At 42.0% G+C, this 13793-nt stretch overlaps 2 protein-coding genes and 1 non-coding gene across 3 annotated transcripts in view; 1 reads left to right on the top strand and 2 right to left on the bottom strand.

Moving 5' to 3' along the window:
• The window catches only part of LOC132005470 (zinc finger protein 665-like), a 612263-nt gene that overhangs the window by 192172 nt on the left and 406298 nt on the right, over nt 1-13793 (top strand).
• Nucleotides 1-13793, bottom strand: part of LOC132005468 (zinc finger protein 11-like) — a 331984-nt gene that overhangs the window by 292423 nt on the left and 25768 nt on the right. The window lies entirely within an intron of this gene.
• On the bottom strand, nt 9157-9260 carry LOC132006250 (small nucleolar RNA U13). Its single transcript, XR_009401033.1, has one exon. It is a non-coding gene; the product is annotated as a small nucleolar RNA U13 (small nucleolar RNA).

Below are 13793 nucleotides of genomic sequence, written 5' to 3'. Positions count from 1 at the left end.
CAGGGTCTAACACAAATCACTCTCCTCTATATCAAATAATCAGGAAACGTACTATTATATGAGCCCAAAATCAGTAGAAGGAGGTATATTTTTGAAGACTTCTTTGAGACAGAGAGAGAGAGGAGAAGGAGAGCATGGTGAGGTGAGGGCCAAAAGGAGAGAGGCATGTAGATTCCTTGCTGAACAGGGAGCCTGAAACAGGATTGAGTCCCAGAACCCTGAGATTATGACCCGAGCTGAAGTCAAAGGCTTAAACACAAGCCATCCTGGCACCCCTGGAAGAAAGGAAATTCAACATAAAACAGAAATGAAGAAAAATAGAATTTAGCAAGATTAGGAAAGTATCAATAGGATGATTTAGTTTTCAAGAAAGAAAAATAAAAAATTGACAGACCTGTAAACAAATCAAGTCAGATTGAGAGAGAAGACCAACTACTATTGGAAGAAGTAGCTACTCAGACAAAAGGTTGAATATTTCTTCAAACAATGGACAAATCTGAAGGGAAACAGAGAGAGGAAGGTATCGTGGGCTCTAAAGAAGTAACTACACTTTGGTAACCTGGGAAATTACAAAAATGTAGACATGACAAATGTCCAGATTATGTGTGACAGATGCCATAATTACTATGGTCTTTGTTCTTTTCTACAAAGCAAGTCCATAAAACTAGGCTCGGAGGCTTTTTTTTTTTTTTTTTTAACTGAAACATCAACAGAAGATCACAAGGCGATAAAAGAAATGGAAAAATGTGTTCCCATCATGAGAACAAAATAAATCCCACCAACGAACCCTCAGTTAATAAAGAAGTCTTACTTGCATGGCAAAGATTTAACCATCATAAAGATGCACATGGAAAAAGGAAGAGAAAGCAGGTATGTAACTCAATGAGATCAGAAAATGGGTCATGACCAAAATGTAAACCCAAGGAGACAAAGTATAACAATCAGCCAAGCAGCAACAGGGAGTTAAAGAACACGATGACGGAAGTTAAAAACACACCAGTGGTCACCCACAGACTTGCTCAAGCAGAAGAAAAAAATCAGACAATCTAAAGACCCTTGTTTTGAAGATCAAAGAAAGATGTGGAAAAAGACATGGTCTGGGACTCATAAGAGTCCTGTAAGTGGACCGATATGTACATTAAGGGGACCCCATAAAGAGAGGAGAGTGAAAGGGGGCAGAAGGTTGACATGAAGAACTAAACGCTTCTACTGCACACATAAGTGGAAAGAAGAGAAATCCAACCATCTCAGTAATCCATAGTATAATAAATGCCAAGAGAGGAACACAGTGACACATAAAAGACCTATCAAAAATCAGATGTGAAGGGTCCCTGTTTGGTTCAGGGGCTACCTTTGCCTCAGGTCAGGATCAAGCCCCACACAGGGCTCTGTTTCTCTCTCTCTCTTGCCTGGCATTTCTCCTGCTTGTGTGCTCGCGCTCTCTCTGTCTCTCTCTCTCTGTCATACAAATAAATAAAAACTCTAAAAGAAAAAAATCTGAGGTGACCAGAGAATTTTGAGAAAGCATGACAAAAACAACTCATCTTCTACAGGAGAGCTCCTGTAAGATTACTACTGCAATTGTCCTTCGACTGTATAAGTAGAAAGGAGTGCGATCATGTACTCAAGCACACACAGAGGAAACAATCCACACTAAGAATAATCGACCTGGCAGAACTGTTGTGCCTGACTATGCAAATGAAGGCTACACCAAGCGAAAGACCCTCTGATTGACCAGCAGGTCAATCAAGAAAGGTTCTTCTGTCCCAAGAGAGGTGAAAGGGTCTTTCTGCTTGAAATAAAAGGATTCCAGGGGTGCCTGTGTGGCTCAGTCATTAGGCATCTGCCGTTGGCTCAGGTCATGATCCCAGGGTCCTGGGATCGAGTCCCCTATCGGGGCCTGCTACTCCCTCTCCCACACCCCTACTTGTGTTCCCTCTCACTCTCTGTCAAATAAATCAATAAAGTCTTAAAAAAGAAAAGGATTCTAAAGAGTATCTGAAAGCAAATGACAATATAAAACTCCTGCTAATGTAAATATTTACACAATTCTAGAAACCTGTAGTGCTGTAATGAGGTAGCACGGGTCACTTGTATTTCTGCTACAGAAGTTCTTAAACAAAAGCATAAAAATCATAAATCGACCTAGTTAACTGCACAACATAAGAGACAGAATTTCTGATAGTGGTAACATAAAGTAGGTTCAGGGGTGGAGAGGATTAAGTAGAAAACATTCCTATAAAATTGACAATATCCATTTAAAACGGTTTGTCTATACCTCTAAGAGGTTTTAAGGAACCTCTAAGGAAACCAGAATGAAAATACATACCAAAGAAGGAAAAGTTTATTAGCATGCTGTAAAAGCGTATCACGAGCGTAAAACCACATTTAATCTAAAATATAATACCTAGACAAGATACAGAGGTATAAAAAATGTTAAGAATTACTTTTGATTCACTGAAAGTGCTTCTCCTGCAAAGAATATAAATTCAAAAATATAGACTTTGAAATGAACGCTAGTAGTATAACAACTCACCTAGATATGTTAGAACATTCACAACCACCAGAAATATACAAGATGAATTACAAACAATGTAGACAAATACACACATAGTGTTATTTGGAAAGGGCATAAGACTGATTCAAATCTGAGTTACATTCGCATTGTTCAAAAGTGTTGAAAACTGTCTTCCTATTAAAAAAATATATATTAAAAAATAAAAAAACAAAAACCACAACTAACTAATGTTTGGAAAGTCTCATACAAAAGAAAGCACATTATTATGGAATATGCAAAACCAAAATAAGCCCAATTTTAACTAAAAAAATTCTACAGAAAAAATATATGAGTGATTTTAAAGGAAACCTTCTATAGAACTATAATTTCAATTCTGTTTTCCATAAAAAAAGGCATTTTCAATTTTGGCATGCATTCACTCACACTAAAGCCATAAGGAATCTTCATTAAAATCACTCATGAAGAGGTGTAATAAAAATATTATGAATAAGCACTTAAGTGACATTAAAAAAAGTAAACTGTCACTGATATACTCCTCTTCTTACACAGAATTCAATGGTATAACCATTCCTTACAATGGAGCAGAAAAGCAAATAAAGTCCATTTCTAAGTAAGCAAACACCACCAAAGTTGTAAAATATGCTGACAATAATTTTATAAAAATGCTAGGGATTAAATCCAGATCCATTCTGAGTAAAGTAGTTTAAAAAAAAAAAAAAAAAGGCTTATGATTAATTTTCCCTGAAGTAAAATTCCATTTATGAACAGAACATTTTTTTCAATGTGGGAAATTTACTATCTACACCACTTCTTATAAACCACATGCCCATGTCATATCAGGATTTTTGGTCTAATAAGTAGAGATGAGTCTCATAGACAACTAATAAGAATGTGAAGACATATGACAAAGTCACAGGAACCTCATATTATGGAAAAAATTATAAAATGAGGCACTAATAAGCTAAGAATGGAGACTTTAGGCAGTGGGTTCTAAAAGTTTTGAATCCCCTATAATATTAATTTATGTAGGAAATCTAGCAAACAAATAGACACATTACATTAGTTCACCACTGAGGAATGGAACACATGGAAGGGAAACTTCTCCTTTGTACAAAGATAAGTGAATGTTTGGAGTGAAATAAAGAATTACATTTTCTCATTTTAGGGAAATGCTTTGTTACCTGATGAACAGACTGAGTCTTGGTTTTATATGTTTAAGATTAAAGCCTCCATAACATTGGAAAGTATAAACCAGAAACCAGGTGGTGCCATCTCCACTGTTCTGGGGATTTCCGCAACAATTCCCAGTATGCCCACCACAATGCGGGCACAGTTTCTCACACGAAGCAGAACAGAAATTAGAAAAGACTTAGCATAGAGACTCTCAGAAATAGGGAGACTTTCCCAAGACCCTCAAAGCAATGAAGAGCTCTCAGATTATGGAGACCCTCCCCGTCCCAGGAGAGGCTCCTTGTCCTCCCTTTGGACATGATGGACCATCACTGGAGCTGAAGCAGAATCCTTAGAGAAAATAAAAGCATGATGATGTTGGCTCACAGATGTCCCTCTGGGAGAGACAAAAACAAGACAGGGCTTCTCCAACTGATTTTCATTCAAGCAGAGCTACTGGAACCACATTTGAAGGTTTACCTTCCTCCTTCAGACTTGGACTTCACCTCTGACATCTGCTTCATCCATTCCCACCTACCTGGATCAAAGACCACTGTCTTCTTTCTTGTCACATCCCAAGGGTCCTTCTTTTGCTCCAAAAAGGAGACCAAATCAGGCTTTGACACAATGAGACCTGTTTAAAAGAGAAACCAATTATAAATATTGCTGGAAAGGCTTTCAATCCACACTGCACTCAGTAGAGAAGAGAGAACACTGCAGAATTCTAACAGATGATTTCCCAAACACTGTTGACCAGTAGCCCCTGTAGAACATGAAGGACTTTCAAAGAGTCACATCCTAACTTGTGCTTCCTAGTACTGCCAATACAATAATAAGGAGTGAAAATTGGAGTTTAAATGCAGGCGGTACCATTTTATGCCACATCAGGCTTTCAACAGCCGCTCATCTATAGAAATGTTGTTACCTGAAGGAAGGGGAGGCTAAAGCTGAAAAGCAATCGTCAGGATTTTTGTCTACACCTACCAATCCTTACTTGTGTTCCTTAGTGCAGTGATCTGATCTCCAGTTATGCAAAGAGGAATAATTCAAGAGACAGTCTTCAAAGGAGAATGAAACCCTGAGTGTGTTCTGGGAAAACTGGAAGGAGTCATTCTCACGAAGAAGAGCAGGTGTCCATAGTTCTCCAACATCACATCCCTGTACAGTTGCCGCTGAGTGTGGGTCAGGCGTCCCCACTCCTCCTCAGATAATTCGATGGCCACATCCCTGAATGTGAGCTGTCCCTGCAATAAATACCACGGTCACTAAATGCCACTGACACAGTTCACGATGGTCCCTAAGATCAAAGAGGGAGAGTTAGTGTCCAGCTAGACCCCAACACCTACCTGACCTTCACTGCTTACCTGACTGTACCCACCAAACTTTATCCCACGTTTGATTTAACCTTTTCTTTTCACCTTATCCTTTTAAAAATATTTTTTTAATTTTTATTTTTTTAATTTCTTTTCAGTGTTTTAGAATTAATTCTTTATGCACCACACACAGTGCTCTATACAATATGTGCACTCCTTAATACCCACCACCAGGCATACCCAACCTCCCCTCCTCCTCCAAAACCCTCAGATTGTTTTTCAGAGTCCACAGTCTCTAACAGTTCATTCCCCCTCCAATTTCCCCAAACTCCTTTCTCTGCTCCATCTCCCCATGTCTTCCATGTTATTTCTTATGCTCCACAAATAAGCAAAACCATATGATGACTGACTCTCTCTGCTTGACTTATTTTACTTGGCATAATCTCCTCAAGTCCTGTCCATGTTGATATAAAAGTTGGGTATTCATCTTTTCTGATGGAGGCATAATACTCCATAGTATATATGGACCACATCTTCCTTATCCATTCGTCCTCTGAAGGGCATCCTGGCTCTTTCCACAGTTTGGTGACTGTGGCCATTGCTGTTAAGAACATTGGAGTACAGGGCGCCTGGGTGGCTCAGTGGGTTAAGCCGCTGCCTTCGGCTCAGGTCATGATCGCAGGGTCCTGGGATCGAGTCCCGCATCGGGCTCTCTGCTCAGCAGGGAGCCTGCTTCCTCCTCTCTCTCTCTGCCTGCCTGTCTGCCTACTTGTAATCTCTCTCTGTCAAATAAAAAAATAAAATCTTTAAAAAAAAAAAAAAAAAAAAAAAAGAACATTGGAGTACAGATGGCCCTTCTTATTACTACATCTGTATCGTTGGGGTAAATACCCAGTAGTGCAATTGCAGGGTCATTCGGGAGCTCTATTTTTAATTTCTTAAGGAATTGCCACACTGTTTTCCAAAGTGGGTGCACGAACTTGCATTCCCACCAACAGTCTAAGAGTGTTCCCCTTTCTCCACATCCTCTCCAACACTTGGTGTTTACAGTCATCTTAATTTTGGCCATTCTCACTGGTGTAAGGTGGTATCTCAGTGTGGTTTGGATTTGAATCTCCTTGATGGCTAGTGATGATGACCATTTTTTCATGTGTCTGTTAGCCATTCATACGTCTTCATTGGTAAAGTGTTATAAAATCAATCCATGAAAAACCCACAGCAATGGGGTGCCTGGGTGGCTCACTGTTGGTTAAGCCTCTGCTTTGGCTCAGGTCATGATCTCAGGGTCCTGGGATCGAGCCCCACACTGGGCTCTCTGCTCAGCGGGGAGCCTGTTTTCCCCTTCTCTCTCTGCCTCTCTGCCTACTTGTGATCTCTCTCTGTCAAATAAATAAATAACATCTTAAAAAAAAAAAACCCACAGTGAATATCTTCCCCAATGGGAAAAAGCTTACAGCCTTCCCTTTGAGATCAGGAACACCACAAGGATGCCCACTCTAAGCAGTCTTGTTCAACATGATATTAGAAGTCCTAGCAACAGCAATCAGACAACAAAGAGAAAGAAAAGGTATTCAAATTGGCAATGAAGAAGTCAAACTCTCTCTCTCTTCACAAATGACAGGATACTTGATAGGGAAAACCCAAAAGACTCCACCCCCAGACTACTAGAACTCATTCAGCAATTCAGTAGTGTGGCAGGATACAAAATTGATGTATAGAAATCAGTTGCTTTCTTATACACTAACAATGAAAATACAGAAAGGGAAACTAGAGAATCTATTCATTTACTGTGGCATGAAGAACCATAAGATACTGGGAATAAACTTAACCAAAGAGGTCAAGGATCTGTACTTGAGGAACTACAGAACACTCATGAAAGAAATTGAAGAAGACACTAAAAGATGGAAGACGATTCCATGCTCGTGGATCAGAAGAATAAACATTGTTAAAATGTCTATACTGCCTAGAGCAATCTGTACTTTCAATGCCATTCTGATTAAAATTCCACCAGTATTTTGCAAAGAGCTAGAGCAAACAATCCTAAAATTTATATGGATTCAGAAGAGACCCCCAATTGCTAAGGAAAAGCTGGAAAAGAAAAACAAAACTAGGGGCATCACGTTGTCTGATGACCAGCTTTTCTACAAAGCTGTGATCACCAAGACAGCATGGTACTGGCATAAAAACAGACACATATGTTGTGGAAAATCTGAGGTGGCCAGGGAAACCCAAATGGCACACAGAGAGATGGGAGAACACAGCTTTATTAATGCCAGAGGGCTCAGTGGGCTCATTCCCAAAGACTGAGCACCTGACAGGGTTAGGAGTGAGTTTTTATGGTTACAGGCAATGGGGGATGGTGTGGGGTATTTTCTCCCTCTCTGAAGGCCAGGGCTCTTTCCCATCTCTCCAGGCCAAATGGCCCTTTCCTGTGGAAGTATAATATGTGTGGAGGCATCTCAGGAGAGTCCTAAATCATCTTGGGGGCTGTTTCTCTTTCTTTTCTTACTCAAACAGGACTGGGCATCTGGTCTTTTTCTTCAGTCTCAGCAGGAGCAATGACTTCTTATCTTACCTTAGTCAAACCGGATGGCTACTGGTCCTTTTCTTGGCCTTAGCAGGAGCAAAAGGGAGCCAGGGACCAAAAGGGGCTGGAGCCAGGAGTCTCTATCTGCCTCACAGACACCAGTGGAACAGAGTGGAGAGACCAGATATGGACCCTCAACTCTATGGTCAAGTAATCTTCAACAAAGCAGGAAAAAATATGAAGTCGAAAAAAGACAGTCTCTTCAATAAATGGTGCTGGGAAAACTGCACAGCTCTGTATAGAGGAATGAAACTAGACCATTCTCTTATGCCATACACAAAGATAAACTCAAAATGGATAAAATACCTCAACGTGAGGCAGGAACCCATCAGAATCCTAGAGGAGAATATAGGCAGTAACCTCTTCAACATCGGCTGCAGCAACTTCTTTCAAGACATGTCTCCAAAGGCAAAGGAAGCAAAAGCAAAAATGAATTTTGGGGACTTCATCAAGATCAAAAGCCTCTACACAACAAAGGAAATCAGTCAACAAAACAAAGAGGCAACCCACAGAATGGGACAAGATATTCGCAAATGACAATACAGACGAAGGGATGATATCCAGGATTTATAAAGAACTCCTCAAACCCAACACACACAAAACAGATAATCATGTCATCTTATCCTTTACTTCAGCCATAACACCCCATGGGCAGAGCCTCCTGTGGTGAAAAAGAAACTACACAATAAAAGGTAATGGCTGCCCACAGAGAAGTGCTTGGGCTGGCCTATTTTGAGGCAGAGGGACCAACGTGGAATCCATGGACTGATCTACAGTTCAAACTTTACCTCATTCTAATCCTGAAAACTCCACCCATGGAGAACCACAAACCTCATTTAGCTAATGTGCAAAGGGATCAGGTCTTAACCCAGGTTATGGGTCTGAAAGTCTATTGAAAAGGACACGCATGTCAATATATAGAGAGGATTCGAAACCAATGTTCATAGCAGGTGTCAAACAGGACAAGAATGATGGCAGCAAAAAAGTATCCACGCGAAAATGATCTATCTTTTCACTCATCACGCACCACCTATACATTTAGGAAGTAGTTATATATGCATTAAAAGTCATAGAGTAGAAAATTGTCACGGTGATTAATTCAAGAACTGTTTTCATCCACATGAGACTTACAAATCACATTGTGATTTGAAGCTGCCTCTGTCTTTCATTCCCACTATCAACATAAACACATAGAATGTTACAGATCAAACAGCTATTATTTATGAGGCTAGTACGATGAGGAATATAAGCAGAAAAACATTTACCTTTGACTCAGAAGTCTGACGCACAGGCTTTGATTTGATCCTGCTAAGAATCAAATATATACGGCTGGCTACATTTTTTTTTCAAAGATTTTATTTATTTCACAGAGATCACAAGTAGGTAGAGAGGCAGGTGGGGGGGGGGGGCGGGGAGCAGGCTCCCTGCTGAGCAGAGAGCCCAATGCAGGGCGAGAGCCCAGGACCCTGGGATCATGACCTGAGCTGAAGGCAGAGGCTTTAACGCACTGGTTAAAACCACTGGTGCCACCCAGGCACCCCTGCCTGCTACATTCTTTTTTTTTTCCACATCAGATGGGTAATGTGCCAAGGTCGTAACATGGCTTGAGGGTGGCACATGTCACACAAGAGCGTGAACACCCAATCATCATGCTTATGAACTACAAAAGGATCTGCTTCCTACATTCTTAAAGAGTCTCTTGACTCCCTGTACATCTCATTCATTAACATACATACATTCATTGTATGTATGTATGTATGTCTTGACTCCCTGTACATACATTCATTAACATCGAATGAACAATAACATCGAAGAAATCTTGCAAAAGTAGTTTTACACGTAGAAATTCAAACAAATATTTGTGATCTAATACTCTGTGCACCTACCCTCCCCCCTTGAACACTGAGCATATAACCACCAGCTTCAGGCAGCCGACCTGCAGCTCCTTCTGCCCAGAGGTCCTGTCCCCACGCTACTTCAATAAACCTACTCTCTGATACCATACAGCGTCTCAAGAATTCTCTCTTGGCCGCCGTGCTCGAAGATCCCACTACACAGTAATTCATCGAACGCTTTGGTATCAATCATCTGTGACCTATTTCAGGATTTTAAGATCCTCAAACATGTTAATTATATGATTCTTGTTTTCTTCTTCTGAAAATACAAAGGAGGAAATAGGGTGCCTGGGTGGCACAATGGGTTAAGCATCTTCCACTTGACTTCAGCTCAGGTCATGGTCATGGTCTTAGAGTCCTGGGATCTACTCAGCACAGAGTCAGCTGGAAAGTCTCCCCCCGCCCCCGCTGCCTCTACCCTGGATCAACCGACCTTCTTTCTCTCACACACACCATCTCTCTCACTCCAAAATAAACAGAAACAGTATCTTTTTTTTTTTTTTTTTTTTTTTTTTTTTTTTGAGGAGTATGTCTATGACAGGAGTGTGGAGTAAAGTAAAAACTCACAAAGGGGAGCTCTGACTGAGTCAGATCCTCTACTCCCAGAAGTCCATGCTACCAACTACAGCAAGGTGAGAGTCTTCATCTGCCCAGTGCAAACTCATGTGAGGTGCCTTGTGAGCAAATGGTTAAGAGAGGATTCTTGGGGCATTATTGGTTTAAAAAAAATCTGTTTTTATTAAACCTCAGGGACAGGAGCCATTAGCAGAAAGAGCTGCAGTGTGATTTTGAGAAGCCATTGATTATATGCTTTTCCATCATGGGGATAGAGATAAAAGACATTTTGAAGGGATTTCCATATGTTGAAGAGGACTTACAGGATCCTCGAGGTCTGACTACTGGGGTTCTCCTGATCAGACACTACCAGCTGTTGGGTCGGCAGGCTCCGGGAGTGCAGGAGGAACAACAGAAATGACCGGCGGCTCCAGAGGATCCAGGACTGCAGGAGAAACAATGGAAATGACCGCCACGGGGTGTTGCCATCTTCCAGCCCCCCCCCCCCACCCCTTTCCTTCACCCTTGACTCTCCCTCCAAAAGTATGTATGTCCAGGTCACCTCTCCATAGGTAACCTGATACCTATGCAGGAAACAGATAAAAGACCCCCGCCAACTCCCTCCAAGTGCGACTTCCCCCACTCTGCTTTCCAGAGTCTCGGAACCTCACCCAAGGGTGACCACCTCCTCCCAGTGCAACTTTCTTGGCTCCCCTTCTCCTGAGCCCTGAAACTTCACCAGAGAATGCCTTTAATAAGTCTTGCCTTGCAGCCACTTCGCCTGGTGTCATGTTTATCCCTTATAAAATCTTATACCAGCAAAGACAAACTAAGGAATTTCCAGCTGAAACATGATGGTTTCTGCACATCACTGAGGAAATCCATCAAAGACCCTCAAGAATTTAAGGAACAAATGAGCATTAGAGGGGGGCTATCTGGCAGAAAGCATCAAACCATTAAAAGAAGTTAGCATCAGCTGTGATGAAACAAGTTGGTATGAGTGCCTAAGGCACACTGAAGGACCTGTGACTACTGGTGTTGAGTAAGGGACTGGCAGGGCTGGGTGGGGATGGATAGGCAATGGGCTAAGTGAACAGGCTCACCAAAAGTCCCAGAAACGAGGAGGCACAAGGAAGCAGAGCTAAGGGAACACAACCAGAACACCTTGTTTATTTTAAACATCAGAGATGAGATATTCAAAAGAGAAGTAATTTTGGTGCTATGGGGGGTGACATCAAGAAGATTGAAGTGCCCTTCAATTTTTCTATAAAAGAACAACTTTTATAGAAAAGATCAACCATAAAAGTGCTCTGTGGTAATCCATTCAGCACCCCCTCACTCTAGAAAGCTCTCCTTCTGTTCTCCCCTTCACTTGATACACTATCCCTTCACCATTTTGTGTCCAAGATTCTTTCTTCTGCTCCAGACAGACAAGAACCCTGAAAAGGTGTGTTCTTTGTTGAGGCCACTTTTAGGCAAACAGGCTTGAGCACTGGAATGGGAAAAGGCCCAGTGACTACCTGCCTGAACAGGGACAGGCCCATCAGGCGACCCACCCCCAAACAGCCATAGGCCCTAAATAACCAATGGGCTACTTAGAGCCAGGTCCCAGTCCCAAAAAGGGAATATTCCATCTGTCTCCATACCTCCTCATCTTCCCCCTGTAAAAACAGGTCCCACCCACCACCTCCTGGCAGACAGCCTCTCTCCTAGTTTTTGCCCCGTGCTCCCTCGCTGTGTATCCAATGAACTTCTAGCTCCTTTGTTCTGCCTCAGATGTGTTCTCTTGCTTCCCCTAGCCTGGGCCATACCTGATCATCACCCGACATTTAAGAGCCCCCATCTGATCAAGAGACACCCCATCCCATGTAGGCACCACATTCTTGTAGCCCCTAACCAGCACATCAGAATGTCAATGAAATTATGAGAATACACTGGATTTATACACACTTTGATCATATATACTTTCCCTGTCCTGGAATATCTAGTATGTTTTCGATACAGTATGTTTTCCACATGCTAAAGGGTATGACCCCACCCCTTTTTTTCAGAGAATGTTCCAAGTTATTCAGGGGCTCATATCCAGTGCTTATCTGTGCATTTTCTTATTCCTAGTCTACACAGAGCTGATGATGGGACCTAGTAAGACCTAAGAAAGACCACTTTCCTTCACTGATATCCTGGGACCAGACCCCTTCAGCAACAGGAATCCTTAACTCAACTCCTGCCCCGTGGATCTGTCACCAAGGGATTATTTTCAATACTGGTGGGCAGGTCTTTCATTCAAAGTGACAACTGTGCATGGCCCTCTGGAAGCCGGGTTGGAGAGAAGGGATAGAAGGCTCCGGCATATAGGGGAGGAGTCTAAAGACCTAATCTTGAGTATCATTTCTGAAAAGGTTCAAAAATTAGGTGTAAACATAAGACAAAAACCTCAGAACTAGAAAAATAGGTATTTGCCATTTCTACATGTGAGAAATGTCAGGAGAAAAGGAAGACAAGACCTCTGAAGTCCGACACAAGGCTTACCTGAGAAAGGGCCATTTCTTCTTCACTTCCTCCTTTGGTGTTGGTCTTCAGGAGAGATTCTAGGAGAAACCACAGCAGCATCAGGAGAAAATGCTTTTAAAGACACCACCAGAGAGTGCCTCTTCACCTGTAAACTGCTCGCCTGCAGGTAGGACTTTGTAATGCAGAAAAGGCCCCATTTCCTAGTCCTTTGTGTCAGGAGCTATTCATAAACAAGGAATTTCTCCCTGGAGAACAGTTTTTAACTTTTTCCTTCTCTCTTTCCTGGGTCCTCCCTAACCAGGGCCACACAACTTCTGCTAGAGCAGAAAGAAAGAAGAGTGTGCGGCATGGACCTGATGCTTCTAGAATCACTGGGCGGAGCCCATGCTACATCTGCTTGAGCCAACGCCAGCACTCAGCTGTCTTCTATTCAGGGGAAGACTTTCCCTTAACCCTGACTTCACCTAGGATCTCCTGGAGCATTTAATTAACATAACACTGTTATTTCCACCTTCACCAAGTGACCTTGGTGAAGTATCCAAGTAGGGGCACTGGATATAATCTTTTCTTGAGACACCACACAGGATCCTATTGGGAAGCATTTGGCGAGGTGACCATGCAAGAAGCAGTAATCAAGGCTGTAGTTGTTATTCTGATTTAATGCATGTCTTCCCCATAGATCCGAGTTTATGGAGATTTGTACTTTCTGCCTCTTTCAGCTACTCAAAGGGAGAGACAGACAGACTTATAAATGGAGTTTTCCCTTAGAAATATAAATATCTCTTACAAAAATAGTCAGACTAGGTTTCAGCTTTTCCTTATCTACTGTCCCCACCCCCACCCTTTTTAAGATCTTATGTACTTATTTGAGAGAGAGCACAAGGAGGGGGAGTAGCAGAGGGAGAAGAAGATTCCCCACTGGGCATGAATCCCACTGGGGAGTTCTGTCCCAGGGATGAAGTTCTAGAACATAGCTGAGGTTTGGTGGGGTGAGGTCAAGAGCCAATGACCAAGAAAGATGGTGCAAAATGGTGGTTTATTAAAGCAGGGGGACAGGACCTGTGGGCAGGAAGAGCTGCTGTCCCAGAAATGTGAGGAGTGGTCTATTATATACTTCTAAGTTGGGGAGGAGATTAGGGAGGGCTGAAAACTCTAAGGAATTTTGGAAGCAAGGTTTCTAGGACCTTGAGGGACTAGCTATTGTCTGGGAAAAATGTTATTCATTACCAGTAATAGAAACCTTC

The sequence above is a fragment of the Mustela nigripes genome, chromosome 17 (assembly GCF_022355385.1).
Source record: "Mustela nigripes isolate SB6536 chromosome 17, MUSNIG.SB6536, whole genome shotgun sequence".
Lineage (NCBI taxonomy): Eukaryota > Metazoa > Chordata > Mammalia > Carnivora > Mustelidae > Mustela > Mustela nigripes.
Note: the sequence above shows the minus strand (reverse complement) of the source record. Positions and strands in the feature narration are given on the sequence as shown.